Here is a 20,963-nt window from a genome sequence, read left to right on the forward strand (position 1 = left end):
AAGATCTGAGCCATCAACATAAGGAAAACTTCATAGTGTTTCAGGTATAAAACCTTTCATTTAGAAGAGTTCAGATCTCAATACCAGTATTGGACATATCCTTTAGTTGTGTTGGCTGTATACTACTATTTTTCCCATAATGGTTTTGGAAAATGAAAATATAATGTTTTGTAATAGGGTTATAATAGGTTCTTATTATTTTTTTATTTTTTTAATAACAACATTCAGGAGATATTATTGTTCTCCTTTTATAGGAAAATTCTTTTTTGGTTGTATTTAAAATCATTCATCTAAGGAGTTTAATAACACTCCTATATAAAGAAGTTCTTATATTAATATGTGTATTTTATGCCACTTCAGCTGTAGTTCTATCTTTAATTTCATATAAGCTATTTGGAGTTGATTAACTACTATATAATCTTTGCCTGCCAAATACATGAAAAGTTGGTGGTGTATTTTTAATCATCTATATTCAGGGCTGGAAATTAATTTTACTTTGATTTTTTTTAAACATCTCCTGATTAAAACTTAAGTAGTCAAATATCTCAGGCATTTAACTTCAATGTTGTGTCCTCCTCTATCAGAGCAAAATTGGGCATTTTCCTATACACAATGGAGGAAAAAAAGCAATTACTATCAATCAGTGACTAAGCAACAGATTGGAGTATTTAGAAAGACTCATTCATACACAGATTTGCAGCAGTGTTCAGCTCTTCTGATTAGATTCCATAGATTTTAAATTGTAGCTAATTAGGCTGTCATAGGTTCATTAATGGCTCTACTGATTCAGCACTCCCTCACCTGCATGCATATTAAAGCTCATTAGCTCCCTTGTCTAAAATACCACCTGCATTAATTGCTGTTGATGCACTAGGACTCTTCAGAAGGCTCCTCTGACAACCAGTCTACCTGCTTGCAATGCCCCCAGAGCCCTCCAGGACAGCTAGCACATAAACTTCACAGTGTTTCACACATTGTAATGCTGCAGCTGCTGTCAGGGCAGTCATGCCTGTTTTCTGCTTAACAGCAGGAAATAAATAATTAGCAATGCCTGTACTGTAATGCTTACCTCAGGACCAGTTTGTTTGCTCTGGAATCTCACTGCTGTAACCCACCTAACAATATCACGTGCTGACAGAGTACTGTGGGAGATCCAAAGGTATAAATAATCTATTATGGCCAAGAAGGCTAGCTGACCTCTGGTTTGACTATGTCTGATGTTCTGTGACCTCTTTAGATTAGATGTTTGGTGAATTATCTGCCATAAATCCAGTGGGCCAGGCCTGAGACACAGTCCTTACCAATCCTTTAGTCATTTGTTTTATGTTGGTGTCCTCGTAGGTATTGGAGCTAGAATATGTACCTCAGGGGCTACAGCTGAAGTGATAAAGCACAACTGTACCTGACTGGAAAATCCCTCCAAGAAACAGTTTTCCTTGGCTTCTGGTTTCCAAGCAGGAAAATCTAAGCATTTCCACAATCACAGGTGGACCAGTAAGCTAATTTATATCATAAATTCTAAACACACTTGGTAACATCACTGACAGCAACTTGCTTTGCTGAAAGGCTGTTGAATTGCAGACAATGTCTTGCCATGTCATGGAGAGCTCTGGGATGAGCAATTCTAACCTTTCATAGAAGGTGTCCCCAAGTGCAGTTTTAGATTTGTATTATTTATGTTTAGGAAGCTTTATTTTTTTCTCCCAGGAGTTACATATGGCTCATTTCAAAGTAGTTTTCCATATTTATAGTTGTATTTTCATGCATACATAAATGATTGTATATTATCAATCTTCCAAAGTTTCTTTTTTCTCACTTCTTAGTGTAAAAATAATTAACAATATTTTGAAATAAGGATAATTTATTATGTTGATTTTATGATAATTATTTCATTGTTATTTCATTTAACTTTCATTTAAATAATTAAATTTTTAAAATATGGATGTGATAACAATTGATTCCTTACATTTTTTTTCTTAGTTTATGTGGACATATATATGTATGCATATACAAACACCTATATCCTCCTAAACTTTTGTGTATATATCGCACAAGCAGAAAATTCACAGTTTTATTTTGGTTTTGTTTAAAATAAAAATATTTTGGGGGTGAGAATGAACCATCCTGGCATCTCCTTTCCCTTAGGATTATTCAAAATACTTCCTGAAGTTTCTTATATTTTTCATAATTTTGAATAGGATATTTGAAAGAAGGAACACTACACGTGAAAAAAACTCTCTGTCTCATATCCATTATTGCAAACTTACCATACAAGGTGACATTTCATATTTAATTTTTCAATGTTGAAAATACTTGATGCAACAGAGAATCCCTGTACAGTGAAATTTAAACCATGTTTTGGTAGAAATCACTATTGACTTAAGTGATTAATGATTCCTCAAAAAAACAGAAAAATATAGAAATTATCAGAACTTTACAATTATTCATTGAGGCTCTTCCTCTGACACTGAGTTCTTTCTCACCAGTCCTTTTAAAAAATAAAAATAAAAAAAAAAATCAGTGAAAAACCTGTTATTTGAGTAAATTCTCAGTTTGCACAACAGGCACTGCAGTAGTTGGAAGACATTAGAACAGTTAGAGCTTTTACAGTTGTGTTCCTCTGCCCTTGTTACTGGGCACATTCTAGTGTCTGATGGCACACATCAGTTCCTCTTGTGGTCGATTTTACATCCTGTTACTTTTTTTTTTCCCTTTTACTATCATAAAAGAAAGCAGGAACAAAATGTTATTCAGTTCAACCTTCTTTAGCCCACCTGAGTCCAAGTCTTGAGTGAGTATAGAAAAAACAAGTCCATATTGTCAGTATAATTTTGTTATGATCAAAGGCAGCATCCGTAGTTATAATAGCAGTGTCACCATGGTGAGAAATGAATACTTCAGAAACTGTCCCAGCCCATCAGGGGTTAGTGTAATGGGAATCTAGATAGGCAAGTTAAGGTTTAGGGATAATGCTAAGCCTTTCACTGAATTTTGATCAATACTTTGATCTTGCAAGTCTGAATGCCACTTTGGGAAAAAAAAAAAAAAAAGGAGAAAGAGGAAAAAAAAAAAAAGAAACCACAGTATCAACAGCAGGTGGCTTAAAAACACCTTGCATGTGCATTGAGGCACAGACAGATGGAACCAGCAGAGCAAACCCACCAGTGATGTTTCAGAGCCATTTTGGCAACGTCCAAGTATAGTCCCTTCTTCCCACCTGTGTAACTGAAGACAGATGTCAGCAGACCTGGGGTAAGAAAATGAGAGCTCAGTTCCCCACTTCTTCCCACCTTATTCATTCTTCCCAGTTCTGCAGAGCTCCAAGGTGTGACAGGAGGGGATTATGCTACAGGATGTCATGTGAAGCAGAGTCTAATTCTTGTCAAAGTGGTGGCTAGTGAGAAAATTACTCCTTATTCTGTATTTTCCTCTAAGTTTTATTCCTTTTCTATCATCTATTAAGTAAATGCACTGAAAACAAAAATATTGATTCTTAATTTTTCAACTTTTATTTAGACCCTAGTTGCATTTCAGAGGTAATCAGATTTACTAATTTATTTGGATGATATTCTCCACTTTGGCACAGATGCAGCTTTTTTTCAAATGTTATGATCATGAATCAGTTTCAGTGCATATGGAAAAGTCACTAATTCTCAGGTACTTTACCATTAAGAATTTATTTTTCCATGCCATGTTATAACACATAACCAAATAATGGCAACTGACAACAATTTGTAACTTTACTGTCAACCTCAGCTCAGTGACTACACCAGAGAGACCAATGCATTTCCTTATCCTTAGATGTGGGAATTGGGACACAGCAGTTAGCAACGTGAGGATAGCTGCTGCTTTTCACCAGTCAATGAAGGGAATTTTTTTGACAGTCTAGTGTTTTCAGAATATATTTCTCTAAGAGTTTTTGGAGTATAAAACCACTCAAACCCCTCTATTTCTTCTATCTCTAGTGCTGTGTAGAGTTTTTGATATTTCCCAGAAGTGCTGTCTGAGAAGATCTGTTGCATCACAATAGACTTCCCATAGGGGAAATACACAGGTTCTTCCAGCACTGCACAGAGAATAACAAAACATATATTTTGTAAGCCCATACAGGATCAAATTGTCACCTGATGCTATACCAGAAGACATGTTGCTGGAAATAATGTATTTCTGAGCCCACAAACAGATTACCATGCACTATCCCAAGCAAATGCTTTTATGTACAAATCACAGAAATATTTATCTATACTGAACAATAGGATTATTTTCTACCATTCGCCTCCATATACACACAAACATCCTTTAATTTGGGAAGAGAAGAGTTTGGAAGAGGACTCTTTGAAGGATCAAAAAAATTATTTTTCTCCGAACATCTACCTTTGAGCACTCCACAAAAAAATTGTTGTGTGAAAGAAAAATCAGAGGCTCTCCTGGCAGGGAGGATGTAGCTATTCCTGACACTTTTTGCTATTGAGTTCATACCAAAACCTCTCCTTTAGCTTGGGATTACTCATAGCAGCCTGCTCACGGATAGGAGGGCTGGCACGGTGCCACCTGCAGCTGCCTGGGCACCGTCAGGGAGTGGCTCTTTGGGGACAGTGTGTGGGCACACACGACCTGCACTGATGGCTTTGACACGTCCCTGGCCATGCAGCTTTCTGTGGGCCCCCACCACAGTGTCTCTAACACCAGCCCCAAGCATTGACAGCAGGAAACATTGTCATTGCTCATTAGTGTCTGGGCGAGCTGCCTTTGGGTTAGACCTGCAGATTGTGCAGAAAATGAGCATTCATCTCTTCCATTTTTCTTGGCATAGGAAGAGAATATAAAGGCCCATCGGTTTTGTCTCTTTTATTTACAGACCTGTTCGGCCAGAATATCTAAAACAACAGACTAATAGCTATTGCAATCAGATATAAAGTAAAAACACGTTTTGATGCACATTAGATTTCTATATTTGCTTTAAATAAACTATAAATGCCCCTACTTTTCTCTTCTTTTCTTACAATGTTTTGTCCATTTATCTTTGAAACTGCAATGTTAGCAGGAAAAAGATCCTCTCAAGTTCTTGCTGCAGTGTCTTTTATTTTTCTTACACAAAAGGGAGTGCACAGTGCCTTTGAGACCTTAAAGAAACCTGACTAACAGGACAGGCCTTTGAAGTTTAAAAAACATGTATAATCTACTTTTACTTAGTCTAACAGAATAACCATATTTACCATGCTCATGTCATTATGGATTTTAGGTTTTTGTTCTGAGTACAAGGTGTATGATAGTCTGGAGATTATCAATTTGGGATACATTTGAAATTTGACTTTGATCTCCTTAAAGCTATCAATCTCAGCTTTGGAAGGAACAAAGAGATAAGAGAAACTAGAAAACTAATTTGCATCTGATACCTCTGAAAAAAAAAAAAACAGTGAAAACAGGGAACTAAATAACTAGAAAGCCAAAAGTCTTGCTCTGTGCACTGCAGGGTCTTTGTAAAATTGCTTGTTTTATAGCTGGAGATACACCCAACAGACTGTAGTGAGATAAAACCCAGCAACTCAATTATAGCCATGGGCAGCCTTATTCTTTATATGGCTCATAAAACTAGGATTTGTTTTTAATGATGAACTAGAACCTGTGTCTTCTGCAAGATATAAGCCAGAAGCCACACAATAGGGGCATTTATTTAGACTTCAGAAAGAAGCCTGATAAAAACTGGATGTTAATTATAAAAGGGAATACAGGAATAGACTCTGTTAAGAGCTCTGCTTGAAAGTGTGTTTTGATGATTTTTCTTTTGAGTCAATTTCATCCACTCTCTTATCACATCACACCACATCTTCACCAATGATTCAATACCAACATACAAATGCTGCATGCCTTCCTTCCCATTATCTGTATGAATGAAGTGCCCTACCAGAATGGGTCAGGAAAGCCATTGCCCTTTCCTTTTGTAATTGTTTCTTGCAAAAAAAACACTTTTCTTCTGTTGTCTGCAAGGAAACGACCAGGTCAACATGCACTTCTTCAACCTTATAAACTCTAACACAAAAAAAAGCAGCAGAGTGTACATTGGAAAAAAAATGCCAAATGCCTAGCACGGCTGAATGCTTTCCTACACACAATTCTCCCCTAAGAATAAATGCAAGGTATTTGAAGGAGATGCTAGCAATGTCATTCAGTGCAAAAGGGTGCATAACTTTCCCTGTGTGGCACTCAGAGTCTTCAAATGGCTGAAAGAGTGCAAGACACTGCACACAATTGAGAGGATGAAGAGCTCTGGGGATTGTGTGTGAGTGGATACAGAGCAACAGCTCCTCAGCCAGCTTACAAACCTGCAGAGAGGGATGGCTGCAGCAGAGCTAAACCCTGGGATGGTCCAGCCTTCCCATCCACTCCAGTAACTTCCCTCTGCACCTAGAGACCCAGTGTGCCCTGCAGCTCACACTGTGAGTTCACTGTTCAGCCCTCTGGCAAGCACAGCCTTCATGGCACCGTGTATGAGCACACCTGCAGCCAGGAGTGATAGCTGTGTCTGACACCGATGGTTTCAGCCAGTGATTACACCACAATGGGCTCTCATTGACCTCACTCAATTATCTCATAAGGGAATTGCTGGTGGATCAGTGGGTTTGAATTGGGGGACATACACACACCAACTAAAATCCTGTTTTTACACCTACTGCTAATTGCTAAACTCTCACTGATGGAAATGGGGTGAGGGAGGGGGAAAATTTCATCAATTTGAACTAAAAATGGAAATCCTTGTAAGAAAACGAGAAAGGGTCACATAGATTTAAAGGAAGGACATTTGACTGTCAAGATAAGTTAAATAACTTGTAGTGCATAACATGATCTGTTCACTTAGCTGAGGCAATATATATTACTTCATTTCTAAACAGCTTCTGGGGTGTGTGTTTGTGTGTTTGTATGTGTGTTGGGGCTTGAGGGGATTCACTGGAAGGAGGGTGTGTTCTTTTTTTTCACTAATGATAGTCTGTAGGTCATTTAAGTCACACAAGGAACTTCCACATTTTTTTGCTAAATATTCATACCCTCAAATTCTGATTAGAGCCTACAGGAATTTTAATGATATTCGGTCTATATCAGATGACAAAAATAACAAGCTAGTTTTAGTGCATATTCTTTTGTGTTTCAAGCATTCCTTTATCATCCCTCTGTCTTGTGACAGAAAATTATCTTTTTCTCCTCTATTCTGTGAAATATTTTGTGAATAAAATTCTTGTTGTTTCAAACTGTTTTTCAGCAGCAAGGCCTAAATACTCACTTATGTACTTGAAAATTGTGCAAGCTGCTGTGTGAAAAAAAGATATCTAAGGTGTCATGCATTGAAATATGAGACCTCTCTGTGGATATGGAATTCTACTTCTTTGTTTTTGTATACACATTTTCTAAATTTAAAATTAACTCCATCTGTCTGTCTTTCATTACAATTTTATATATTGTCTGAAGATTTCCATTTATGGAATTATGGCTGAGAACATTTTTCTTCTTTTCTAATAATGTAAATCAAGAGCAATTTCAGGAACATCTGAAACACTTTTGCACCTTGGGAGCTCTACTTTTTAACTCATACTTTTTAATTTCTGGTTCCATTCAAAACTGGGTGCCAAATAACATCATATTGATAAAATTTTATTAGACTACTTTGACTAACAACAAGATTAACTACAGGAAATTTAGTGACCTGAAAATTCTTTGGGTCAGTTTGTATCCATGAAGATAATGTTCTTTCATTTCTGATTAGTGCTGATGATAATTTCATAAGTATATTTTCTTGTTGACATAAGATATGATGTTTTAAAACTTTGTTATAAAATTCCTCATTTTTGGTGTGAATAAACCTCAACAGATCTATACTCTAGTTTCAGCCAAATAGATTTTTCTTGCTGAATTGTTTCTAATGAACTATACAGAACAAATTCAATTTAAAAAAAAATGTTGTGATTATTAAAACAGATCCATGGGCAGGTTCCACCACAATCAATGAAGCATTCTGTCAACTCTGTATTGTAATTCTAGTGTTGAATTTCAGTGAACCAGAAAGCATGACAATGAAACATAATGTGATTACTTTAAAGAAAATAGGTACAGAAATGGAGAAGAATAGAGGAAAAGGACTGATAAAATAATTCCTTAACAAAGACATAATTCATAGTAGGCCTGATTCAAAGCCCCTAAAAACCAATGGACAGCCCTGTAACACCATATAAACTGGCTTCATATAAATATTTGGTTTTGTCTCAAAGACACAAAAGTTGAAGCACTGTGAATATCTCTCTTTTTCTGATTTACAGGCAAAATGTTTATTTCTTTACTTGGCCTGGAAGACTTATCTAAAATGTACAGTATTATAAGATTATAAGATAATAAGATCTGATAATTATTGACAAACAAAAACAGTGAACTACTGATATAATTCCTGAGCAGAACAAATAGATGGTTGCCTCCTTTGATGACCAGAGTTCTTGGTTCTGATTGGTTTGTGTGTCTTTCCTGACCTTTTTTATCCTTATGCCTTCTTTTCCAGCACACTTGTCTGCTCAGGCTTCAACACACCACAGCTGAACAAGTCTAGCAGGAAGCCTTTAAGTTTCAACAGATATGGAAAGAAGATGATGCATTGCAGCAGAAAATTAGGTAAGCTTTACTCACACCCCCTGAAATAAAACACATTACCAGCCATGAGGACTAAAATGTGCAGGCCAGACCTCCCAGAATAAAAATACATGAATTTCCACTAGGAACTAAATAGTGTCTTCCAGGGAAACTCTTGCTCCCCCAGTTCTGGTGTCAAGGATGATAAAATATGTCACACAGATTTATTGAGAGTAGCTCTGTTCTTGTGTGTAAGGAAAGGAAAAGGACACAAAAGTCATGCCCCTCTGCACTCTCCTCACAGCAATATTCCCAGGCTGAGCAGTTGTTAAGATGGCAAAGACTGCTGGAAGCAAATCCTGGCATTAATTAGCCTAATCAAACCGGGTCAGGAAAAGAAGAGGGTTATGACCACATAACCTGACATCTGGTAAGAGATTCAAGCCATTTGTAGTCTTTGCAGTTGCCTGGAAATCAGTTGAAAATATTGTTCTTACTAAAGATTTAACATGAACCAGACATGAGGTGCTATGATAGTGCTGCCTGTCTAGACACACTGCACAGATTCAATAAGAGAAATCCCAGGAAAATTAGTAAGTGTGGTAAAGTTTCTGAGATAGTATTGATAGTTTGGTTCAGTTTCTTTTTCTTTTCTCTACACTTGGCATTTTATGGAGCTGTGCCTATTTAGGGAGCTACTTGGTAAACCTGAAAAAGTGTTTCAAATAACACATTGAAAATGGATCATAAAATATGGGTTTCTGTTGGCTACTGGGGTGTCCTATAGTTACAAAACTAATTCTCAACATTCACTAAAGTTCAATGAACTTAATTTATTTGCAGTTGTATATAATTAGTAAAATACATTTATGATTCATCTTTTTTTTATAAATGCCGGCCACCAAATTTCTTTCCCCAAAAATAAGTTGAATATTATACAGTAGGAGGATATTTGTTATAAATAATGTTAAAAGATATTTTTCTCATTTAACCACAGGCTCAGAAATTATCTTTAATTCCATATATAGCATACATTTAAAAAGTAAGAGAAACAACTACAGAGAAGAAGGAAAGGAAAAAGGTTGAAGTGCAATCTCCAAAACTAGGCAGATTGCAGGGAAGTTTAGCAATGTTATTTGAAATAATTTTTTCCTCCTTTGAAGTCAGCAGTCTTGAGATGTTATCATGTGCTGATTGTTAAATCTTATGTGATCACATTCTGATTAGTTCTTCCACTTCCCACGGATCATTGCTTGCATAACACTGTAAACTTTTCTGGGTTGGTTCAGCAAATTATACATAGAATTAAATTGTAATGCAGAATAATTTGTACTCTCTATCTTTCAGAATAATCGCTTATGGGTCTGACCAATCTTATGAAAATCACTTTTTTCTTAGGTGAACTGGTTTGGTAGTTAAACAGAGGAAATTCAATCCACAGAGTATTTATACAGCAGCTTTTACCAGTGTTAAAACCAGTGATGCTATGTTTTTTAAGTGCAATTTTATACTATTTAATCTCAAAACCATCTTCCACTGTCCTGAGATGTTGTGTCCATGTCTCATGTACCACTTGTAATCTGACCTCTGCAAAGTTATGTTGTGAAAGAAGCCATATCAAGATATTACAATAAAGACTCACTTTCACATTCATAAAAATCACTATTCTATTCAATATAAAACTTAAGCTGTAAAAGTACATAAAGGCTGTAGTGATGATGAGTCTCTTATGCCATATATGCATAAACACCCAATCAAGTTCAGAAAACTTCTTCCAGATTTCACTGCAGTCAGCAGTGGGGATAAAACCACCACTACCTGACATTTCAGAAAACTTGCTAGAGAGAAGCTGCATCAGAAAGGTTCAGCCTTATGACACTATGGACCATGCAAAGTGGAAATTGTTTCTTCTAAGATTTTCGGTTAATTTAAAAAAACTACAGGAATATATTGCTGATGAAGGTGCAGCACTTAAATGAGTATGCAAACTGTACTATTAAATCTTTGTGGTTCATCTATCATCACACAACATCTGACACCTCAATAAATCATCATTTATTTCTAACTTAGTTTATGCACAATTTTTCTGCAATGTAGCTTGTTATGGACCCCAATTTTCAAAGGTTTGCAAAAAAGTAGATCCTTGTCTAGAGTTCAGGTCAAAGAAGACAGTAGTAATGGGACATTTGTAACATTTCAACTCAAAACTAGCAATTCAGCTCTGGATCAAATCAGACAAAACTGAAGTTATAACTATACAAAGTTTTTATCATCTCCAAAAAGTGAATTTTTTGTCTCCATTCAGTTCCCAGTGTCCATGCCAAAAAAAAACCCCAAACCACATGCACCTTTCTCACCCAACTGCTGGCATGATTTCAGTAAAAGGATATACCTTTCATAGGAAAAAGCATTTCTGGAAGTCAGAACAGGTGTAATAAAGAAAAGGTGAGTAAGACTAACAAAGAGTAAGGTTTGTTTCACAATGGAGACTATACTGAAACAACAGTAAATAGGTATTTAATAATTTGGATGTACTTTGAAACACACATTGTGATGTGTTTTTAAATATCACTTTCATAAAAGTCAATATATTTCAGAAATTGCCTGTAGTCTAGTAGCAGTATGTGTTTCTATTGCACCAGTCTGACAAAATCAGTGCTACAATACCTATTCCCAAAATAATTCTCCTTCCACAACCCCCTTTCCCCCCAAAGATTAAAACAAGTAGCAAATCCCAGTCTCTACCTGCAGAGAAGGATGTGTTTTGAAGGTTGATAGCTCTCTTAGGCAAAGGGAAAAGAATAAAGAGGAAGCTGCAAGTGAGCTGACAGCATCAAACGAGTACATGATGCTTGATCAATGCTTGCCTTTGTCAGAGACATCCTTTAGGGAAATTTTCCATTGCAGATGTCATACACTAAATGAAGTGGAACAGAATTAATACAGAACCTGCAAGACTAACAATGAAATTTTCAGGCTTACATTTCTTTGTTACTTTTTTTCTATAAATGCTCTTTAGATTGTCTAGATTTGGGAATGAATTTATATACCCTAGCTGTAAGCATTGAGTATTTAGCCTGTTTATGATCTTCTGATCTTAAACACACATTACAACATTCATTTGATTTTAATTGAAAAAAAACCCAACGAACTTGTCATGTGCTCATATAGAACATTGATACCAATGTATAATAAAAAATGTTGAAATATTTTGCAACCACCAATCAGAATGGCAGCAAAACAAACTTGTTTTACTTCTTCTGTGATTGGTGTTTTGGTTTTTTTTTTGACCCAGTACTAATGGGGGAGATTGGAGAGGACAGTGATGGAGAAACACTACAAATTTTGTGTTAAGGAAAGGGAATTGTATTGGGTTTTTTACAGCTATCCTTAAGCCAAAATCAGAAATAAGACATCCTTCTGATAAAATGTAATAGAAATTAAACAGGTCTATCAATATAAGTGGAGGATGCATAACAAGGAATAACTCCATCAGCAGTACAGGTAAGTAATAAAGATTATAGGATTTTCTTACATTAGGGTATCAAATCCAACATCTTTGGTCCCTTGCTGGTGGTGTCGCTTTCCTTGACACACACAGTGACAAAAAACATTATGATAAAATACTGCAGAACAAAGGGGTGCTTATTATATACTCCTAAGAGATGGGCACTGTCTTTTTTGTGTCAAATTAAAATACTTAATGATCATTTTTACACTCATACTGCAATGAACCTTTTTTTTTTTTCTTTTCTTTCTATTTCTTTTCCTTCCCTTTTTTAACAGGATATTTCATTCATTTCTAATTCCGCTTAGGACCCACTTTAGTAATACTCTCTGCCTTAGATTAATTACCCTGATCTAATTCATTTAGTGGAGGACAGCTGTGGTACGTGGGTTGCCCACTGATGTATTGTGTTAAATGACGCCCATCTGTCATTGCAGCACATCAGCATGGATGCAGTGTCATCCACTTCATTGGCTCTGCTGAGATGTGAGGTACAGCTACAATGTTTACCACTGCTGCTAATTTAATATCTACACCTTTAATAACCTGACTGCTGTCATTTGCTGAACAATGATACATGATGGCCAGCAAACAGCCAGATAGAAGGCATTAACGTGACAGTGGAGCAGGCCATTTGGTACAGTTAATTAGAGCACTTCTGGGCAAACGTGCTGTTGAGGGTCTTGTAGGGCATTCCCATGCAAAAATGCCACATTGAAAATAAAGGTAAAAAAAAAAAAACTACTTTCCTGTTAACAGTGATTTTGACAAGTATGATCATTAGCACATTCTCTCTGTTTTTTCATAATGACTACTTTCTCTTATGACTGATCAGTCTCCTGCTCTTGCCTCTCGCCTGCTTCTTGTCTCCCCTTGTTTCTTTTCTCCTTTCTCTCTCTGAAAAATGGAAATGTTGGCGGTTGCACATCCAAAAGCACACTGTCATCTCAGTGCAGTCGTTTATAGGCAAGTATCCAAAAGCAGAATGGATTTCTCATTGCAGTGTCAGGTTCAGTCATTGACCCTTTAATGAATGTGAAGAAGTAACCCTGTTTTCTTTCTGAATGCAAAAGGTAATATCAAAAGAAAAAATTGGTAGATACTTATCACAAAAATTCTCTTACACTGTAGACAAAAATATGAATATCAATATTTAGGTATTTTCTAGGGGGATACTTTATCATAGTTTATCTGTAGGCTTATATGAAGACTTCACTGAATAACAAAAACATATACTTACAAAAAATGTACAGTGTGCTCTTAACCCACTTTCATGTATCTCTGCAGACAGAAATAGACATACATTTCTGACCACACTGTGGTTATAATTTTCAGAGAGCTGGGGAAACCCTCATGATTACCTGAATCTGGTAGTGTGTGATTAGTTTTTAAGACTCTTGGCTGCATGCCTCAAGCACACATTCAGCTTTGGAGCAAGACTACCACCTGTTACACCAGCTTGAAGAACCTCAGGACTCACACAAAATAATTTGGAGCATTATTCTGAGAAAAATCCTACTGAGCCCTCTGCTTTGTTTCTTTTTTAGGATACCCTATATAGGAAGAAAGCCTCAATGATCACAGGGTGGGAGAAATGACTCTTGCACATACTTCCCATTGAATTTTACATTGCCTGTGAATAGAAAGATTTGCTGGTGTTTTAAGGGATATGAGACTTCATGTTTGTCTCAATTTTTTAGTTGCAAAGTTGGGACTTTTCTATCTCAGCTGACATCACCAATGCCTCGAGACCTAAAGGTGCAACACAGATGGACAACATTGACTGAGGCCTGAGAGCTCCTAAAGTTCCTGGTTAGTTGAGATGACCCACCTTGTCCCCACACTGGTCTAGTTAAGATAAGCTTGCAAATATTAAGATTGATTCACTGTAGTCAACACTGCAGAATTTATATGAATACATTAAAATTGAGCTACTTCTCAGTATTTAGTCTAAATGACCCATTTACAACTGGATTAGGGTGGCCTTAGGAATGAATCAGAACCAAAAATGAAAATCCCTCCTGCAGTACGAAGACCTGCAGCGAGAAGCCTGAGGGTACAGCAACAACAGAGGCTTAGAAAGCTCTGTAAAGAACAGCTTCATGCTGTTCATGAAAGAAAGATATCACTCCCCATTTCCCCATACTTAAATAAAGTAAGCCCAGTATCTTCCTGTGGAGTTTGCTTTCCCAGACCTTGCAAGAGTTTTTTCAACATGTTCCTGAAAAATAATGATGTAATATTAGCAATGGTCTAGGATTTGCAATACTGACAACTGACAAGGAGGTATGATATGTTTTGAAAAGTGCATACATTGCCACACTTTTTACAAAACAAACAAATAGGTCTAGCTGCAAAGCTAAGAGTCAACATCAAATCTCTTATTTCAATTACCCAAAATACCCTTCATCTACTACTTTTCTTTTGAGAAATAATCTATAAGAAATCAACGTCCACAAGAATTTTAGTATGGCAATTTTAAAATAAGGGTGTTTATATTTTTTATTAAAAATCTCAGATTAGCAGAAACATCATAGAGAATGAGCTCCAACTGATAATATCCAACTGTTATTTTAATACATTTTCTACCCTTTTCCATCATACAAAAAAAATATTAAAAACTACCAAACTGTGAATAAGGTGTCTGTGAAAATCCTGAATGTAAGGCCAAGGAGTCATTCCACATATAAATACCTTTTCTGAATGTTGTAAAATGTATATAGTCAGCAATGAATGCAGATGAACAGCTCCTTGAGTACCATACAGTCAGAACAAAGTTCTTGAATTCTGCTCCAAACCATTTATATGTTGACAATAAAAAATTTACCTGGCTTTGAGAAGAAACATGGTCCCAAACTTTTCAGTTTTTAAGGCTTATTAAATGGCTCCCATGCTCCCATGAGCGTTTTTAAGGCCTATAAAATGGCTCCCATGGCTCTTCTTTCCCAAGAAGAAAACTTTTGTTTGTATATCTATGTCATCCTACCTTTGCCTGAAAGAATAAAATAAGACTAAGAATAGATTGGTTTAATTGATTGGGTACTCCTTAGGCTCAACTGAAAATAAGATTTTTCTTTAAAGCAGTCTTCCTGAGATCTCACACACACTAACACTTGGAGACAGACAAATTGGGTCTGGAGAAAGATAGAGGCAAGTGTATTTTAATAGGCTCAGTTTTAAACTTCTTCCTTTTCTTTTTAGAGTAATAATATATCCTGCCTGGCAAACATATAAATTAGCTGAGTCAAAGGAAAGCAGACAGGTCTTGGAGAATCAGACATAGAAAAAGGGATTCAATTCAAACCAGACATGCAGTCATTCTTGAATCCCTTTAAGAAAGGTGAAGGCATCTTGAGTAGCATTAATCTGATTTTAGAAAATATACCCAAAAAAGGCCAGATTAATAATTCTGTAAAGGAAACTTAATTAAAGAGAAATTCTTCAAGAGAAACTCCTTTGTTACAGTGGAGAAACACATTTTCTCCTTGGATGGTAAGTTCTCCATTTCTTAGGTAGAAGATTTCTACAATTTAAAGCCAAGGAATCTCTGTGGGGCACTGTGGAAGTTATATTAAGGATATGTTTGCATCTGTACCAGTTTCCATGTAACACATCCCTTCTGCCATTCTTCCCACTTAGAGCTGTTTGTCTCTTACTTAAAAATCTCATGCAGTTTAACAAGACCAAGTGCAAGATACTGCACCTGTATCAGGGCAACCCCCAGGATCAACAGGCTGGAGGGTGAGCAGGGAGAACAGCCCTGCTGAGAGAGAATTGGTAGAGCTGGTGGGTGAGAGGCTGGACATGACCCAGCCATGGGCACTCAGCCCAGGGAGCCAAACGTGTCCTGGGCTGCACCAAAAGCAGCGTGGGCAGCAGGGCAGGGAGGGGATTCTGCTCTGCTCTGCTCTGCTCTGCTCTGCTCTGCTGAGACCCCACCTGGGACCCTGCACCCAGCCCTGGGGTCCCAGCTCAGGACAGGCATGGACCTGTTGGAGCAATTCCAGAGGAAGCCACCAAGATTATTAGAGGGATGGAGCACCTCTACTCTGTGGAATGGCTGAGAGAATTGGGATTATTCAACCTGGAATAGAAAAGGCTTCAAGGGTGAACTAATTGCAGCATTCCAATACCTGAAGGGAGCCTACAATTAAGTGGGAGAGGAACTTTTTACAGGAAAACACAGTGCCAGAACAATGAGGAATGGCTTCAAACTGAAAGATGGTAAGTTTAGACTAGTTATTAGGAAGAAATTCTTTACCTGATGATGAGGCACTGGAACAGGTTACCCGGAGAAATTGTGGTTGTCCTGTCTCTGGGAGTGCTCATGGCAGGATTGATTGGGACTCTGAGCTGCCCAGACTAGTAGAAGCTGAAAACAAGGAACAGTGCTGTGCAATATAAAGCAGACTTTTTCTTAATAAGTCTGAAGAAGGAAGGAAAAGTGTTTAGGAATGGCATATGCATGCATGGGATCCAGAAGGGAAGATATATAAATAGAAAACAACAGCCATTTTCCAAAAAGACATTGATGCATTAACTTCATCATACAAGACAGCTTTGACAAGACAAAAACACAGGTTCAATAATTTTCTTAAAAAAAAAAAAAAAAATTAATTTAAGCTGAAAGAATCACAGAAATGGTTCACCAAAGTAATTGATGGAACAAAGCACCTGCAAACTGAGATAAGAAACTTTGAGATAGAGTACCCATGCTAGAAAATATAATGGAATGAAAAGAACATGAATGTGTTAAGGAGGAAAATTCTCAATTTAGTTAGAGGTCAACACTGGTGCATGGGCATAATTGCATAAACCAGCACAGATAAATTAGGGCTGGGAGTTATAAAATGGCTCCTGATTATTAGTGTCTCTGCCACTACATTTCAAGAGGAGTGACTGGAGCTAATGTCCTACTAGATTTTAGAATGGAATTTTATAAATTTATAACTAGAAGTGTAAGAGAGAAAAGAGAACTATCTGTCTAGACGTGGAATAGGTTAAAAGAACCCTGTGCAAACCTAGAATAAATTGTATGTTCCCTTGACCTAGAAATGCTAGCTCAGATTTCCTAAAACACAGTTATAGGACTGTCATTCTGCTCATAAGCTGTCAAAATGCCTCCTGTAATTTTGTAGGGTTAAAAGAATATTCATTGTGACAAATACTGAAATTGAGGATCCTCATCCCTAACTACCCAACCACTCAAATAAAGGATTGTTCTGAGATTTTGCCTCTTGCCCAGTCTTAACACATTAAACTATTTTCTACAAGAAAGGCTGTCTTGTGCAAGGTGGAGTGATGTATCTCTTCATGTCCACAATGCAGAACATTTGATTAAGCCATTACAGAGGAGTGAGAGCTCTTTGTTCAGAGCATTAAATCAAATACAGAATAGTACCATAGCAGTGCTTAATTTTTTTGGAATATTTTGGTTTAAAAGAAGTTATTAAGTTCCTTTAAAAGGCAATGCTTCAAGTGGGTTTTAGCAATGAACTAGTTAAATGCAATTATGTGCATAGGCACAGTGAAAAATAGATCTAGAGCCTGTTTTACCAAGATAATTGCACACCTCCTGCATGTAATTTGAATGATTCTACTGGGTATCAATGAACTGCTAAACTTGGATATTAGATTAATATTGCTATTCTTTTCAGTTCAAAGATAAAGAAAATATGTAAGGAAAGGACTACATGGAAAAGACTTTTTGTGACTTCAATGAATTTTAGCTTTTGGCAGTTTCTGAAAAATGCTTCCCCTCCAAAAAAAAGTCACCCTTGCTCATACATCCTAGCTACTTTCAATTTAACAGTGTACATCAGAAAAGCAAGAAAAATCTAAGGTTAAGAAAAGAAAGTTTTTCCTTTTCTGAAAGAGATCTGTGAACCGGGCAACAGCCCTTGAAAGGGCCAGCTGCCTAATCAGAAGCAGTTCCATCAGAACTATTGAGGCAGGGGGGAAACAACTGGGAAAATCGATGAGACTAAATACTTTGTAGTCCCTTCCACATTCAGCTGGACCATACGAGTTAAGGTTAATTTTGCAGACAAGCTTGTTGGCTTTTAGAATTAAACATTTTCAAAATATGTGAAACCCCTTGAAATTCCTACTTGCATCCGCTACAAAACAGAAAACAAAAATTAGCAACAGAAAAAATGCCAACATTGCTATGCCATAGATGCCCTGCCAGGCTTGTTGGTGGCCTTGGACATGACTTGATGTGCAGTCAGTTCCTTGATCACTGATCACTACATTTAAGTCTCAAGAGAATAAACCTTGCAGCAGAGCAAGAGCATCTAAATATCTGAGAAATAGTAAAGCAAGCTATGAACTTCAGCCTCTCTCTAGGCAAATGGATCCTTGGCCAGCACTGTGGTTCAGTCTGTGCCAGAAACCTTGCACATCTCTCTCTGGCAGATTCACATGTTCTGACCCTTTGCCTTCCTCCAGCCTTCATTAAGGTTGTCCGAGTCCCACAGCTGGGTTGAGTTTAAAACAATAGCAGGTACTGATCCAGTCTCATCTCTAAAAAACATAGTTAAATGCCCATGCAAATAAACTAAGCATCACAAAGAAAGTCATATGTACATGCTCTGGGTTCACTGTTTTTTTGTTGTATGCTTCCAATACTAAGTTTTTCACTTTCTCTTTTAAACACTGGCTAGTGGCAGCAGGTGTTGCATCCACCTAAAATGTCAAGATGCTTCCCTTGGTCTACAAAGGAAAATTAAGACTATATGCACAAGGAAAAGCTATGTGTAGAGTTATTTTTTTGCATGAGAAATTTATAAATTAGTAACAATACTACTCGGATTGTTAACAGTATTTTATTTGTGAGACTATTGATTTTGTTCACCTTACTGAGTTGGAATATCCTAGTTCAAAGGCATCTTGGACTTAATGAAAGATTAGTTTTACAGAACAGAAGAAAATTGTGTGTTTCTTTCTTTCACTTTCTCCCTGTAAAACAAGGCAATAAAAATCCCTCAAAAAAGAGCAAAAATCTCCTTATTTAGACAAAACTAAATTTTGCTAATGCCCAATTACCTGTGCAACATGAATGGGATTCACACCCACCCTGAAGTCAAATCCTAAATTCAAACCCAAAGTCAGATATTAATGAAGCATAAAATGAAGAAAAAGCAAATAACTTAATATCATAATTTTCACATTAATTTTGGTGGACTTTACACAAAATATTCTTCTGTGCAGCCAGGAGTTGTAACCACAGTCAGTCTGATTCTGCACAATCACAAAAGGAAGACATTTCATAAAATCTTACCCTTTGTGTCAATCCATTCTTAGTACAAAAACTTCATCCTCTTAAAGGGAAGAAACCTCCTGTTGCCTTCCATGACTCAAGTAAAAAATCACCCAAAGATTAATTTCCATTCACCCTTGCTCATCTATGTTTGATAAAGTCCTTGGCCAGTTCAGCTGGGCGTAATCTGATTCCTATAAATGAATCTATGCAGGTGATATCTTTAAAAATTCAACATTTTATTAGCTTTAAGACTTCTTTTTTACTTGAATTTTGTGGTATTTGACACACATAAGTGACAAAATACTTCCTAGGGAAGGATTTTCTGTCCAGAGTCATGCTGACAACCTAGATCTCATATTTTAAAAAATCATTGTATGTAAGTTACATTACACAAGTGAATTTATAGCAAATATTTTTAAAGTTTGTTTAAGAGATCTACTGTAAAACAAAATATAAGCAATATAATGTGAGCTCTATATTCTTTTCTCCAGTATATATTTGAGTTGTGTAGTGTCTTGGCTCTTTGGGATTAAGTATATTGAAAACAAGAAAATTATTAAAGGTTAAGCACTGCATTTTTCATTATAAATTTCCTCCCCACAGTAATGAAAACTGAATAAGCAGATTAAAAACTGATTTAAAAATTAATCCTCAAATCTCTTCTTCAAGAGATTTTGGTCTTCAATTAGTAACTCAAGATTTATAAAATTCACATTGCTGAGATCAAGATTTACATTATTGTCATGCCTGTTGCAAATAACCTGACATGAAATGAAAATATTTCCTCATCCTATTTTAACATCACACTTAATGAATACAATAAAAATAAATTATGTATTAATTCACTCACACTAATATTCATTGGGAAGAAATTGTTGTCACATTAATTTATGTCAAAAAAATTGTTGTTTCTAGAACAACGACGTTCTTTCTAGAAAAAATGCAGTTCTGAAAGCTTTTAGATAAGAGAAAATTCAGCAGTAGATATTTTTATTGACTGAGTTTGAAATACTGAGTAAAATCTTGATCTCACAGAAGACTATGGCTAAATTGTTCAATGATTGAAGTAGCATATTTTCACCTGTTTTGAAGAAAAGTTTATTGTGTTTGATATTTTTGATAATTTCTTTTTCTTCCTCATTGATATGAAACATTTGTAGATATCATCTCTCTAACAAAATCACTTTAACTGAGAGATAATTTTTTACTATTTATTCCTTTTTTTGGTCAACCTGAAACAAATTTCTCCTCAAAAACATTGACTACTTTGATAACTAAAATACATTAATGTTGTTTTGGTAAAAATACAGAAGCAAAGGTATTATTACTTTTTTAAAAGTGAATGTGAATCTATATGTCTTAACAAGATGGTTCCTTTTTGCTTCCAAGCTTTACAAAAGTAGACTTTAAAGAAGATAGTCAATTTTACTTTCCTTATTTATATTTAGAGCTAAATTCAGGAAAAGAAACAAGCAAACAACTATAGAAACCACAATCTAAAAAAATTAGAATGCAGAGATTGATTTCTGTCTTTGGGGCTATTATCAGTTCAGTAGACACTGAACACTATAGGTTTGTCTGCAG

This window comes from Oenanthe melanoleuca, chromosome 2 (genome assembly GCF_029582105.1).
Source record: "Oenanthe melanoleuca isolate GR-GAL-2019-014 chromosome 2, OMel1.0, whole genome shotgun sequence".
NCBI lineage: Eukaryota > Metazoa > Chordata > Aves > Passeriformes > Muscicapidae > Oenanthe > Oenanthe melanoleuca.